At 46.1% G+C, this 15729-nt stretch overlaps 1 protein-coding gene across 1 annotated transcript in view; it reads right to left on the bottom strand.

Annotated features, from left to right (window-relative positions):
• ZMIZ1 (zinc finger MIZ-type containing 1) overlaps nt 1-15729 on the bottom strand; it is a 472323-nt gene that overhangs the window by 397990 nt on the left and 58604 nt on the right. The window contains 1 exon segment of the mRNA XM_073353233.1: nt 2803-2929. The gene's annotated coding sequence lies outside the window, so the exon portion shown is untranslated.

The raw sequence follows: 15729 nt of genomic DNA, 5'->3' as shown, positions 1-15729 counted from the left end.
ATGAACATATCCCACAGCTCTAATAAAGAGTCTGTCTGGGGGAAAGTGAATTTAGGGATTGTAAGGTGGCTTCTGCTAGTCTTCCTTCCCTATCAACTCCCTCTTTCTTACCCGTATGGCTAATTCAGGGAATACATGCCTGAAGCAGTCAGGAGATTCCCATGATTTAGTCTGGCAACCATGGAGAAAGGTTATCAGCCATTTTTAAATGATTTAGAGAGCCAAGCCAGCTGGGCAGCTGGTGCCATTTTTCAAAGGTGAGAAACAGAGGAGTGAAACTTACCTTTCTACAGTAATAAGGATTAGTGGTCTGGGAGTCTGGCACTCCTCCCTCATTAAAAGATAGGAGACAAAGTGATAGACAGGTAATTACCTAGAAGGAGCCCGAGGGAAATTCCAGGAGACTCCATTAGAATGCTTCAACTGGTCTGTATGTTTCTGCTTGTCTCTTAGTATCAATTGAAGCGCCCCAGAAAAGTAACCAGAAAGGTCCATTGCTTTGTTTCAGAAGGTAATCAGTCACCCAGTAGGGGCCCTTCTAATAAAGGATTTGCTTTCTTCCCCACCGTCCGCAGCATGGTAGCAAGCATGGGACAGAGCTGCTCCAGGCAGATTTGCCTACCTGCAGTTTGTCATTTGGTCAGCAAGTTATACCCTGCAGTATCTGCACTTAGTCTGAGGTTTTACATTTTGCACCAAACATCAGTCTATGGGACTATGGATACCCCTGAATCACAGAGCTAATGATTCATTTAGGAATCAGTTATCGTAGGATACAGAGAGCTAAAGACTTAACAATGGGCTTTCCAAAGGAGCCTAAAGGAATTAGGTGTTCAAATCAACTTGGCTCTCAATGGAACTTGGGCACTTAACTCCCTTAGCATCCCCTGAAAGTCGCAGCAGGAAGTAACAACATTTAAAAACATGTTCTAAAATGTTCTAAAAATCATCTGAAGAAGTGAGCTGTAGCTCACGAAAGCTTATGCTCTAATAAATTGGTTAGTCTCTAAGGTGCCACAAGTCCTCCTTTTCTTTTTGCGAATACAGACTAACACGGCTGTTACTCTGAAACCTGTTCTAAAATAGGTTCATCTAAAATGCTTGTAAGGATAGAAACTGTTTTGCAACCATTAACTTGCATGGCACTGGGGATATGGAATATAAACCATATTCCAAGAAGTGGAAAGATAGGTGAGGATTACATGAGGTCACACCACCATTTATGGCCATGGAATTTATTACATAGAGGCTCACACATACCATATTCTGGCACTTCTGCCTGGAACTAGAAGCATTTAAATACATGAAAAACAAGTTCAGTTGGAAGGAAGCATAGCCTAGTAGATAGGGCACTGGATTTGGGCTCAGGAAACCCGGGTTCAATTGTTGACTCTGCCACCAGTCTCCTAGGTGACCTTCGGCAAGTCACATCCACCCATGCCTCACTTTCCTCATATGTAAAAAAGGGATAATGTTACTGATTTCCCTTTGTAAACCACTTTGACATCTACTGATAAAAATTGCTATGTAAGATCTAGGTCGGGGAGGGCAAACTACAGCCTGCGAGCCAGATCCAGCCCCCCAGGGCTTTGGATCTGGCCCATGGGATTGTCACCCCCGTGGCGCCGCACCGCTCCGGGAAGCGGTCACACCATGTCCCTGCAGCCCCTGGGGGTGGGGGAGCAGAGAACTCCACATGCTGCTCTTGCCTGTGGGTACCTCCAGCAAAGCTCCCATTGGCCAGGGATGGGTTGCCGCGGCCAATGGAGCTTCAGGGGAGGTACCCACAGGCGAGGGAAACACTTGGAGCCTTCTGCACCCCCACAACTCCCAGGGGCCGCACAGGGATGTGGTGCAGGCCACTTCCCGGAGTGGCGTGGTATGGCACGACACGGGCTGGGACAGGCACGCATGGGGACCTCCCTGGCCCCGGTGCAGGCTGCTGCCACCCAGGAGCCGCTCTAGGTAAGCGGCGCTGGGCCGGAGCCTGAACCCCTCCTGCACCCCGCACCTCAACTCCCTGCCCTGAGCCCCCTGCCACATCCCACACCCCTCCTGCACCCCAACCCCCTTCCCTGAGCCCCTTCACACCCCTCCTCTGCCCCAACCCCTTGCCCTGAGCTCCTTCCTGCACACCGCACTCCATCCCTGCACCCAAACCGCCTGCCCCAGCCCTGCAAGCCATTTCCCCACCCAGATGTGGCCCTCGGGCCAAAAAGTTTGCCCACCCCTGATCTAGGTATTACAATTATTACCCAATCTTTTCCAAATCTCAAGGAAAGATGTGATTCAAATGTAGAGTTATTCAAATGCAGGTGATTTTACCTGAACCAGTATTTTGCCCAATGGGAGTCCTTTCTTCTTCCCTGGAGACATAATGGATGATGGAGCAAGAGATTACAAATGACCAAAGAGGACCTGGGGTGGAGGGCAAGGGCCAAGGAGCTAAGCTAATGCAGAGAAGTCATCATTCCACCAATGCACTGAGCATCTTTTAAAAAAAATATGTTTCTACTAACATTTTAAGCAAACCTTTTCCTCCGGTTGCTCAAAACTAGCTCTCTGTCCTACACATAGAAATAGGCACAGGACAGGACTGTATGCATGAATGAACATACACAGAAGCCTCTCTTTGCATGAGTACATTGAAGAGGATGGAAAACCATCGCGATCAACTTGGAGATGATCTAAGAAAATAAAAATTCCACACTGACAAGCTTATTCTAAGCTTCCCCTCCTTTCCCACCTGCTCCAAAAGAGGTTTAACAGGCAAGACACCTAAAGCGGGCAGATAACAATTACCTTTTACCTCTCTGAAGAGGCCGCCGCCAATTAGCACATTCCTGGAGCTTCTAATTCAGGCAAGAAAAAAAAAGGGGGGGGGGAGTGAGCTGGGATTGATGTCTCTGTCTGTAACACACAGTATTTCCTAAGAGAGAGAAAAAACAGAAAAGGGGAAGGTAAATATCAGCTCTCTCATCCTTTGAAGGTGCAGCAGATTACAACAACTCCTCAGCATAGCTATAGTCCCTCCCTACTTCTCCACCCCAAAATAGCCATCTGTGGCTGTACTGATTTGCTTGCCATGCCAAGGTCCAGAATGTGTAGGCCAAGTCAACTGCTAATAATTATTAAAAAAAAGAGCATGGATTGAGCTGAACTGTCAGATATCTTATCCAAACCAAACGTTTGTGGGGGCATGGGGAGGGGGGAGGTGTTGTGTTCTAAAGAGCAAGATAGTGATCCTAAAATAACCTACAACAGGATAATTGCAAGGGAGATGCCAAAATATACCTGAGTATTCATTCAAATGAATTTGCCTCATTCACGTTCAGGTCCATTTCTTTAAAACATTCACATTAGCTGCTTTTTCTGGCAAAACAACAGTAGCACATTTTAAAGTCACACGCCCAAGTGTCCACACACGTGCGTGCACACACACACAGACTTTTAAAATCACACATACAAATGCTTGTGTGCTCATCCCATCAAAGAACATTAATACCAACACGTGATGCATCTGAATAACCACTGCACCAATTATAAATATTTTTATTTTTTATTTTCATTCCAATGTATACAAACACCCAGGAACTCCAAATCCAGGTTATGTTCTTTGACAAATACTTTAAAATACAACCCAAAAAGATGAGGAACAACCAATAACCCTTCTCCAGACTGAAGAAGCCAGTTCACAAAACAGAAACTTTCCCAACTCAGCTCCCATAAAAGCTTAATCCCTCCCCTCAGAGGGTCTCTGGCCCCATCTGCCACAACTGGATGTCCAAGGAAAGTCATCTAAGGCTTTGTCTACACTAGCACTTTTGTCGGTCAGGGGTGTGAAGAAACAGCCCCCTGTTGCACACAAGTTTCCCCAAGAAAGGCGCTGGTGTAGACAGCACTATGTCAGCTTGAGACGCTCTCCTGCCGACACAGGGCTTGGCTACACGTGCGAGTGCATTAAAGGAGCCCTGAGTGCACTAGGTCACTACCCGTCCACACTGGCAAGGCACATAGAGCGCTCCTGGTACTCCACCTCGGCAAGAGGAATAACGTTTGGTGCGCCCCCACTGAAGCGCCACAGCGCCAGTGTGGACACTCTGGTCTGTTAATGCGCTCTGATCGGCCTCCAGAAGTGTCCCACAATGCCTATTCTAGCCACTCTGGTCATCACTTTGAACTCTACTGCCCTGCCCTCAGGTGACCAACCATCAGACCCACCCTTTAAATTCTCTGAGAATTTTGAAAATCCCCTTCCTGTTTGCTCAGCCAGGTGTGGAGTGCTCTCAGCGAAATCTTTCCAGGTGACCATGCCTCCACGCGCCAGGCGATCCCCAGTATGGAGCAATGGTGAGGTGCTGGACTTCATCAGTGTTTGGGGAGAGGAAACTGTCCAGTCCCAGCCGTGCTCCAGCCATAGGAATTACGATACCTTTGGGCAGATATCAAGGGACATGATGGAAAGGGGCCATGACCGGGACGCATTGTAGTGCAGGGTTAAAGTGAAGGAGCTGCAGAATGCCTACCACAAAGCCCACGAGACAAACAGCTGCTCCGGTGCTGCCCCTGAGACCTGCCATTTCTACAAAGAGCTGGACGCGATACTTGGGGGTGACCCCACTTCCACTCCAAGTACCACCAGGGACACTTCAGAGCCCAGTTCAACAAGGCAAGAGAAGGAGCAAAGCAGGAGCGAGGGTGCTGAGGCTGAGGAAGACACCCCGGAATCCCTAGATACATGCAGCCAGGAGCTGTTCTCAAGCCAGGAGGAAGGTAGCTAGTCGCAGCAGCCGGTGCTTGAGGAAGGACAAACACCAGAGGAGGTGCCCGGTAAGCAGCTTTTATTTTGGGAAGGAAGTTATTTGGTGTGGGCTCTCTGGGCGAGGAGGGTTAGGGCTGCATGCATGCCTAGATGCGGAATAGGGCGTTGATGTGCTCTCTCACATCGCAATAATTGGCCTCAGTGATCTCTTCAAAGGTCTCATCCAGAACTTGGGCAATGCACTTGTACGGGTTTCTCAGGAGAGCCACTGTGGTCCTTGTCCCAGTAAAGCTAACTTGTCTGTGCCACAGTGCTGTGAGGGGCGGGGGAACCATTGCTGCACACAGACAAGCTGCATATGGGCCAGGGCGGAAGCCGCATTGCAGTAGAAGTCCCTCCCTTGCTTCCCAGGTCACCCTCAGCAGCAAGATATCTTCCAGGACAAACTCCTGTGGAAAATGTGGGGACAGTGTTCAGTACAGGGGCCCCCTGCAGTTGTTGGCTCTCCTCAAGGCACAGAAACCCAGAGGACAGTACAGCCATGAAACAATCAATCACACTTGACCCTGTGCTTACTTACCATTTTGGGGCTCCTGTGGGTTGTGCGCGCTTGCTTTGGGATGGGCAAATTATGCTATTGAGTAGACTGTGCTTGCCCTTTACAGATGCAACCTTGAGATCTCAGCCGTTCATGTTATCACCAGCCAAAAGACTCCAAAGAATCAGAAAGAGGCCACATTGAAGCAAGGAAGACATGTTGCATGAAGTAATGCAGCATTCAAGTAATGAAAATCAAAAAGTGCAGAAGTGGCAGGACAGTGAAAGGAGGATCCGCCAGCAGAATGAGGAGTGCCGGCACAAAAACGCGGTGCTCGGGCAGCAAAGCACGGATCGGCTGATAAGCATAATGGAGTTCAAAGCAGACTCTATCCAGGCGCTTGTAGCCATGCAGGTGAAGCACTACCAAGCCCGTGCCCCCCTGCAGCCCTTGTCCCAAAACTCTTTCCCTTGTGCCCCCATGTCACCTCCAACCCACTTTCCCTTGTGCCCCCATATCACCTCCAACTCACTTTCCCCAACATCCGGGTTCCAATGTTCCCTCTAATTTTTGACAGGCCATGTGCAAAAAAAATTTCTTCTGTGCAAATTGTTGTACTTCTGTGCAAATTTTTGTGTGCGCGGTGTTTTCCCATGTATGCGGGGTTTAGGATCTGTGTGTGCGCATATGCGCACAGCTTAGAGGGAACAGTGGTTCTTACCACCACCAGCTGCCTCCAACACCTGTAGCTTCACCACCCAGCCCTAAAAAGTATGACCCTTACGCACTGCACTCAACCCCCATCACTATGCAGTATAGCCATCCTGAAGTGCTGCACTCATTGCACAACACTCCAAACAGGAAGACTGAGCATGATAACAGGACATACGCAAATCTGTGATTGTACTGTTCCCCACCCCACCCCACCCCCTTGCCCTGTTTCCCAAGCAGTTGTGTTTCTTTTCAATAAATGAATTTTCTTTTCAATAAATGGAATTTTTGGCTTTGAAAACATTCTTTATGATTGCATAAGTAAAAGATACCTTAGCCCAGGAAAGAAACAGGCACTGCAAGTCAGCATAGCAAACACAGATTTCTACTAACATTGGAACTACTGCACTTCACTCCCGTGCAGGGCACCAGACATTACTGGTGACTTTCAGCCTCAAATTGCTCCCTCAAAGCATCCCTAATCCTTGCAGCTCCACGCTGGGCCCCTCTAATAGCCCTGATCTGGAGGCTGAATTTGAACAGGCAGAGGTGTTGAACCTCCGAGTTCCATGCCTGAGTGAATCGTTCACCCTTCCCTTCACAAATGTTTTGGAGGGTACAGCACACAGATATAACTGCAGAGATGCTGTCATCGGCCAGGTCCAGCTTCCCATACAGAGAGCGCCAGCGGCCCTTTAAACGGCCAAAAGCACACTCCACAGTCATTCTGCACTGGCTCAGCCTGTTGTTGAACCTCTCCTTGCTGCTGTCAAGGCTCCCTGTGTAGGGTTTCATGAGCCATGGCATTAAAGTGTCAGCAGGGTCTCCAAGGATCACAATGGGCATTTCGACTTCCCCTACGGTGATCTTCTGGTCTGGGAAAAAAGTCCCGGCTTGCAGCTTCCTGAACAGGCCAAAAGATGCATGCGTCATGCGCCTTTCCATGCCAGCCTGCGTTAATGTCAATGAAACGCCCATGGTGATCCACAAGTGCCTGGAGAACCATAGAGAAATAGCCCTTCCGATTAGCGTACTCGGAGGCTAGGTGGACTGGTGCCAGAATTGGAATATGAGAGCCATCTATCACCCCTCCACAGTTATTGAAACCCATGTGTGCAAAGCCATCCACAATGTCAGGCACGTTACCCCGAGTCACGGGTCTTCTGAGCAGGATGCAATTAATGACCCTGCAAACTTGCATCAACACGATTCCAACGGTCTACTTTCCCACTCCAAACTGGTTTGCGACAGAACAGCAGCTGTCTGGAGTTGCCAGCTTCCAGATTGCAATAGCCACCTGCTTCTCCACCATCAGGGCAGCTCTCAATCTCGTGTTCTTGAGCCGCAGGGTGGGGACGAGCTCATCACAGAGTCCCATGAAAGTGGCTTTTCTCATCCGAAAGTTCTGCAGCCACTGTTCATCATCCCAGACTTGCATGACAATGTGATCCCACCACTCAGTGCTTGTTTCCCGAGCCCAAAAACAGCGTTCCACAGTGGTGAGCATGTCCGTGAATGCCACAAACAAACTCGTGTCATTTGCATTACTTGAGTCGATATCGTCGGAGCCCTCACTGTCACTTCGGATCATAAGGAATAACTCAACTGCCAAACGTGACATGCTGGCAAGACTCGTCAGTATACTCCCCAGCAGTTCAGGCTCCATTCCCGCAGACCAAAAGGGAAGACAGAGCGCGCACTACAAAAAACGTTCAAAGATGGTGCCAAATGTGGACGGAAGCACAGGGATTGCTGCGATGCGAACCAATGCATCATGGGGCGTTGGGACAAGACCCAGAATGCCCCGCACCCCCGCCTCCTTCCCACAAGCCACAGTGCCAGAATGGGAAGAGGTGCTCTGTGGGATAGCTGCCCATAATGCACTGCTCCCAATGCCGCTGCAAGTGTCGCAAATGTGGCCACGCCAGTGTGCTTGCAGCTGTCAGTGTGGACAGACTGCAGCGCTTTCCTTGCTGCGCTCTACGAAGGCTGGTTTAACTCAAAGCGCTCTACATCTGCAAATATAGCCATGCCCATAGCTACCACCGCTCATTGTGGGTGGTTTAATTATGCAGGTGGGAGAGCTCTCTCCCGCTGGCATAGAGCTGCTACACAGGAGACCTTACAGCAGCACAGCTGCAGTGGTACAGCTGTGCCACTGTAAGGTCCGTAGCGTAGACATAGCCTTAGGCAGGCTAAGCATAACCCTTCGCTGAAAGAGAAACTTAAAACGAGGAACCCAATGCTCAGCCTCAGTCTCCACCACCTAATAAGCTTCTCAGAGTTTCACTCATTTCTGTTATCCCAGCCAGGACTCTTGCCCTCCACATACCACTGTCAGAAAGAGAGGAGTTTACAGCCTGTCCCATTCCTTCCCCCACAGCTACCACCAATGTTAGGGAGTACTCTAAGGTGTCTCAGATTTCATGGTCCTCTTTCTCTCACTAGTGGCTAGCCTCAAATGAAAGGCAAACAAGTTGAGGGCGGGGGGGGGGGGGTGAGGGGAAGGGGAAGGGAAATTAAAGAGATACATATGAAATAAATTTGCCTGATTAATATATTTGAGGAAATGGCCAACTGCTCTCTGCCCTTCTCTGACCAAGGTTTTATTTAAAGAATTTTCCCTGGAAAATCTGAGTATGAATTGAACACAGAAGAAACTAAGATTACCCTTTTCCCCAACAAGAAAAAACAAATGCATCTAATACCGAACAGTGGCTAACTGTGCCACTTGATTCTCATCTCTCTAAAGAAGTCATTTTTATCTGATGCTGGGGAACCTAACAGGGAGAAAAGGGAAGTCAATCTCATCATAAGGAAATCTGTTCTTAAAACCATTCAATGCACAGTACAGTTTCTCCAATTCCAAAAGGGCACAGCTTCTGCATCTGCCAGGGGGACTAAACCCCCACTCTTCACCCTTTTCTACCTTCGAGGCAGACTTAAAGGTGCAAGGATAATTTTGACCAGCTTCCCCTCTAGATACGTGAGGGCCTAAAAAAGAATTCACTAAGCAACAACGGTAGTGTAAATAAACAATGAAAACCTCAACAAAGATCCTGGAGGAAAAGACACAGAGACTGCACGCGACAGGAGAGAGAGAGATAAAGAACAAACAAGATCAGTGGCACAAAATGTCTCCTGTTGTGCCCTGCTACATCTGCCCATTGAAGTACCCAGACAAAATAAACCAGTGATCCAGAATGATAGATCCTGAGATACAAAAGAATCATCTAAACCTCCCCAACGGCAGACTCTCCCACATAGTAGAAAAGCACAATTGTATACAGTTTCCCGATTTGCATCTCTTCTACACATCAGGTACCATGGCTGTTTGCACTAAATTGCCTTTAACCAATTTCAGACAATAAGTACAGTACTCAAAATGTGACACTTTTTCATGCAAAGGGGAGTAGGCTTAGAGCCCTGATTGTGGAGAACTGAAAAGAAATGACCCTCAATGAACTGGTTGTGACACATGTACTTCCTGAGGCAATGCACTAATCAATATTTACTGACAGACGCACCACAGACCATGTCGGGAAAGACAGCAAAACAAATACACACACACACACACACACACATTTTGCATTCATCAGTGATACAAATCAAATACATCCTTCTTTCCTTTTTCATTATTAAATCAAAGACACGCTTTAGGCAGCATTATGATTAAAAGTCTGTACGGACGATAAAAAAAACACCACAGACACCAGTCAGGTGGAGCCAGTTAGGAGTTGCTATACTAGTTAAATGTCATCATATGTTTTAAATACATATTATATATCAAAATCATACACAGTTTCACTCTTCTAAAACAGAAAAGGGACTTGACCCTTGGTCTTCCACATACTGGGTAAGTATCCTAACCACTCAGCTATTGGCTATTCTAGATTTTTTGGGGGTGGGGTGGTGTGGGGGGAGACACAGGGAGGAGGCATCTCTTGTTTTCACAATTCCATCCTGGTCCAAATGGTTTCCTGATGAATGGTTCCCCTAAACTCATCCTTTTGCAGGAAAAGCTTTGGATCAGAATTTTCAACAAAAACCAGTTTTCTCAAACATTTTCCGACCAGTTCTAGTCACAAGCCCCACTAAGGGCCACAATCAGGACTCAACAAGCACTGCTCTTACAGAGATATCTATAGTCCTCTTCCCACCACCACCATGAACAAAAAGAGAAATGGGACCTATGGAAAAGCAAAACATCTGCAAAGCTCTCTCGTTATCCTCCTTTGCCATAATGCTTACAAAAAAACTTGACGCAGAGAAAAAAGGGAATTCTGTGTAGTATTTCTTTTTATAAACATCATATTCCCCCTCGGGTTATCTGTGTGGTATTAACTTGCTTGCATGCCAGGAGTCCAGGCAGCTGGCAAGTGAGGCACAGCCAAACCAAGAATTCCCAAAAGTCATAAAATACATTTTTCATATTCTTTTTTATTTCATTGATAAATATATACAGATTTAAGGACAAATTGTCACTGGGCTTAAATGTCATAACTCACTCTTTCCAGCGGCGTAACACAATGCCAAAAACTCTGAAGAACGTAGTGCCACGTGAGACTCAAATCTTGGCATACCTAATAGTGCCTCAAGAAGTTGCCTTGTTACCATGGCAATTTACAACGCCCAGGAGTCACTTTATAATGGTGTTGCTGTGGTAACCACTGCTTGGTGAGGCCATGGCAGCTTTGTAGCAGCTTGGGCCGCAGGAGGGTTGCGGGCATGGGGCTTACACCCTGCGCCTTTTTGGCCCCATGTGTGCGCGTGAGGAGCTGCCATTAAGCCCTGTGCCTGCCTTATGTTTGGCCCCCGACCCTCCCATGCTGGGCTGGGTAGTGGCTCCAGCTCCTGGGTTCACCTGCTGCTTCTTCACTGTAAATAAGGACAGCTTTTAGAAGCTATTCAATTAAACATTGGGAAGCCTATTTTGTGATTTATGCCTCACCAGTCAAAAACCTCAGGAGCAACCAGTAGCCAGGAGTTAAATCAAAAGGAGGCTGTAAAAGGAAATGAAACAATGGCAAAGACAAGAGTCTTTGAGGGAACAATTTGGAGAACACGCCTTCTGGCTCCACCCATCCCAGAATGGATGACTCTTCCCAAGGGTCAGCCAAGGGAGTCTGCTGCACCCAGAGAAGTTGCTTCTCCATGCCAGTTAGATGAGCTGAGAGGAACTTACACCTTAAACTTTCTTTGCTAGCTGTTGTAAATATGACCCAAGAGGCCTTTTATTGTTTTTATCCTTTGCTCTTCATGCTTTGTACCTTAGAGGAATGAATAAATGATGCTTTGTTTTGATGATGCTATTTGTGTCACCACATACTTAAGACATGCCTGCACGACAACAGCCACACTGGTACAGCTACGGTGTTGTACCACCATAGTACAGACGCTTCCTCCGTTGATAGAAGGGGTTTTCCTGATGCAGTAGTTAACCCACTTCTCTGAGCGGTGATGCTTAGGTTGAAAGAAGAATTGTTCCATGAACCTAGCTAGATCTACAGTGTGGGTTAGGTTGAACTAATTAGGCTGCACAGGGCACAACATTTTTCACAGCCCTGAATGATGTAGATCTAGACATTAGACTATGCCTTATTACGGTCACAGGCGCCTGAAGGTAAACTATTACAGGTGGCAAACCCAAGTCGAGCTTGTGTTATTAACTCAGTTGGAAACTGGGTGGCTGCAGCCCAGATATCCTGTCAGAGGGACTGGACTAGTGACGTGCAGGAAGGCAGGCTTGTCACCTCAGAGCTACATTCCACAGGGACTAAAGCGGTCTAAGGCATAGTTCACCCTGCAGCCATGAAACGTGACTCCCCCATGTCTGTCTCCAACTATTATCACTGGTCTTCTACTTCCAGTGTGAACACGGGTGGGGGGGGGGTGGGAGTGGGGACACGACACCATCTTCTTGTTCTGTTTGTACAGCACCTACCACAATGCAGTCCTGGTCCATAACTGCTCCTATGGGCTATAGTAGTACAAATATTAATAAAAAGGGGAAGCCTAACCAAATGACCTGTATTATATCAAGAGGCTTCATAAAATCCCTGGCAAGACCGAAGGGATAATTTGCTTACAAAAATGTCAAGCACTTTTATATACACACAAACTACAACATAGTCTGAGAATATAGAAATGGAGAACGGAGGACATTCAGTACTGATATGGAAACGTCAATATTCACTGTAATCAACAGTAACTGATCCTAATTGAAGGGAAGATCCACATATTCACAACACAAGCTTTCTCACAAGAGCTGTTGATAAATTCACCAAGGATTTATTCCAATAATTTATCAAACTTTTAATAAAAATAAGCCTACAGTCACATGCAGCTTGAGATGCAGTTTCATTAGATCTCAGCCGAGGCAAGATAATTTTAGGTAAATACTAAGGCTATGGGAGAACTGTTCTACTGCAGGCGCCATACATATCCCACCCATTTCTTATCATTCAAAAATCCCATCATGCTTGCAAGAGTAGGAGTATCAACCTTGGTTGTTCTGCCAATATCCATTCCAGAGAGCTATACCATTCTGCCTACCTAAGCTGTCCAAATGACAATTCAGAGGGAAGTTATTCCTCGTCATTACCTGTCATATATTGCATTACTGGTCAAGACTGATCACCTGTTCCCCACCCTCTCTCTCTCTCTCACACACACACACACACACAGCCTTCGTGCCAGGGCTTTGGGTGGAGAAGAGATGATTTGGGTAACTCTTCTCTTAAAGATGATTTGGTTTATAATCTGTTTTTGTTTCTTGATTATTTTAGACAAAGCCCAAAAGTTTATTATTTCTGTTACAGTAGTACTTAGAGAAATCAACTAAAATCAGAGCCCCATTGTATTAAGTGCTGAACATAAACATAGTAAGAGACTATGTATATATTCAGTTTCTCCTCCCTTGGTGTTCACACCTCAACTGCTAGAAGAGGGCCTCATCCTCCCTGAACTAACCTCATTATCCCTAGCCTGATTCTTGCTTGCATATTTATACCTGCCTCTGGACACTTCCACTACATGCATCTGATGAAGTGGGTAGTCACCCACGAAAGCTTATGCTCCAATATGTCTGTTAGTTTATAATGTGCCACAGGACTCTTTGTCGCTTTCATAGTAGGAGACAGTCCCTGATCAAGGGGTGCTGACTCCGTGGGTGCTCGGGGGCTGGAGCACCCTCGGGAAAAAAAACAGCGGATGCTCAGCACCCACCAGCAGCCCCACCGATCAGCTCTTTCCCCTTCCTCCCAGCACCTCTGCCCTGCCTCGATCAGCTGTTCTGCAGTATGCAGAAGGCGGTGGGGGGGGGGCGGAGGGAAAGGAGCGGGGGCAGGAGGAGGCAGGGGCGAAGTGGGGGTGGGGTTTGGGGTGGAGCAGGGATCGAGTACCCCCCAGAAACACAGAAAGTTCGCGCCTCGGGACAAAACCAAAAGTTTCTAACTGTAAAAATCAAGAAAGAAAGAAAAAAAAGACACTAGGAGGGAGGGGACACAAAAACAGATGATGAAATGGCAAAAAGTGCATGAACTTTTCCCCAAATGCATACCCTTACAAGTTGGAGTTCAGTGTTCCTTATAACATTATTTCATGTTTCTGGGAGATCTGTAAATTCAATAATAATGTCTCTAGTTTCTGTCACTGTTCCCCACATCCACCACCAGTCACAAAGAGCAGCAGCCATTTCACAAAGCACCAGCCAGTTACGCATCTTACTACGAAACCATACACAGCTCTGCGCTGTATGCAGAGTTGGCTCCACAGGCCAGCTGTCTCCAGCCACTGTTCTCTCCAACTTCTATGGCTGTCTACACTGCAGACATATTTCTTTATGTTATAAGGCTAGTACACATTTCACATGTCTCTGATGAAAGGATCTTCACCTTTCTGGAGCATGTTCCCTCACTGCTCATTACACAGATGCTGTATTTATTTTGAAATCACTGTCCTAGTCTCTCCTTGCTTTCTAAAGCCTACAGTTTGGAATAGGTGTTTGCAAACATAAAAGCTCCACTATAAATATCTGTGCAAACAGAAAAGTTGCAAAAACATTTATGGAAATGAAAACAAAGGGTAGGAGCATGGTCAGATGAGTCAGGAGGATTTCATTAATAATGTTTTCCCATAATCTGACCAGCTCCAGTGAACACACAGGTTTGCCTGTTAGTAGAAATCTATAAAACACTTTAAACTTCATCTGTATGAAAGATACTAAATAAAAAGTATTATATATTTATAATAACAATGGCTTGAATTGAGTAAGTTCTGAGTGTAGTAAATATCTTTTTACTATTTTATTTTGGGCATTTGAAGAAGCAAGAGTGCTTTTTACTAGGGCTGGGCAGTAAATTGTTTTTCTGTCCTGGGAACAAATGTTCAAGCTGACAAAGATTTTTCCCATCCCGAATGGGGATGAAAAGTCAAATCAACAACTTCCACAAACCAAAAATTCAAACAAAAATTTGGTTTACATCTCCCAACTGTTCTTTTTAATTTTAATAATTAAATGTTTCAAACCTAAAACGGAACTTTTCATTTTGAAAGCATCAAAACAGAACATTGCCATTTCAACTTTCTTCAAAACTGGAAATTTGTTAACACTGCAGAAAGTTTCAATTTTGTTCAATCAGCATTTTTTGACGGAAAAACATTTCATTAAAAGATTCCCAACCAGCTCTATTGCTTACATCGTTATAGGTTTATTTTGGTCATTTTCATGTTATACCTATATATACTTCCCCCAAATACACCCTAAGAACTATTGTTTCTTTCTTAAATGTTTTCTAACCTAGAAAAAGACAAGAAAACCATTTGTCAATGTGAAACAAAGTTTAATACTTATAATCATATTTATACACACACACACACTTATATAACAAACATTAAAATTTACCATGCCAGGCACTAAGTTTACTCGCACAGCCTTTAACCACAATAACCAACAAGAAGAAGAAAGCAAATTATATTGACTGTTTCATCAATGTAACATACACTCAGGGCAAGTAGGATTTTGCAGTGTGTGTATATTTTATACACAAGGCCTGGAGGACCAAATCTAGCAACGTGCCAAGTGCCTTCCATGCCAAAAGATGACTATGGATGAAGACGCTCATCATTTTATAGGACTGGTGCCTTCCAGAGAAGCAGAGACCCAGTTATATCAGTCCAAATATCTATTTTCCCTTCTCTTTAATTCAGGGTTCCCACATTTCTAAGTGCTGGTAACTGGACCTCATGGGCCTCACCCCCTTCCTTGCCTCTTGCCCCAAGGTCCCGCCCCCATCGCTCATTCCTCTCTCCCACTCCCTCCGTCGCTTGCTGGATTGTCTCAAGGAGCCTCTCTGCAAGAAGGAGGTGGTCCTGGCTCAGATGGGGCAGGTGCAGGTTAATGACCTGGTGCCTCCCACTGCCCCGCAGTTACCAGACTTTTGGTTTGGGTGCCATTTAGGGTTGCCAGGTCCCCTTTTCAACTGGACTTTCCAGTCAATAACTGGACACCTGGCAACCCTAAATGGCACCCCGGACACAGAAGCCAAAAACGGGACAGGTGGCAACCCTACTTTAATGCTTGATTTTGCAGTTTTCAGTACCAGGCTGAGGCAAATGATCCCAGCAGTTACATCTAGAAGTAATTCCCTCTCTCTTTTTTTTTTTTTCTTTTGGTAAATGAATTTGATTATTGGATGTAGATAAAACATATCAAATA

This window comes from Lepidochelys kempii, chromosome 7 (genome assembly GCF_965140265.1).
Source record: "Lepidochelys kempii isolate rLepKem1 chromosome 7, rLepKem1.hap2, whole genome shotgun sequence".
Classification (NCBI taxonomy): Eukaryota; Metazoa; Chordata; order Testudines; family Cheloniidae; genus Lepidochelys; species Lepidochelys kempii.
Note: the sequence above shows the minus strand (reverse complement) of the source record. Positions and strands in the feature narration are given on the sequence as shown.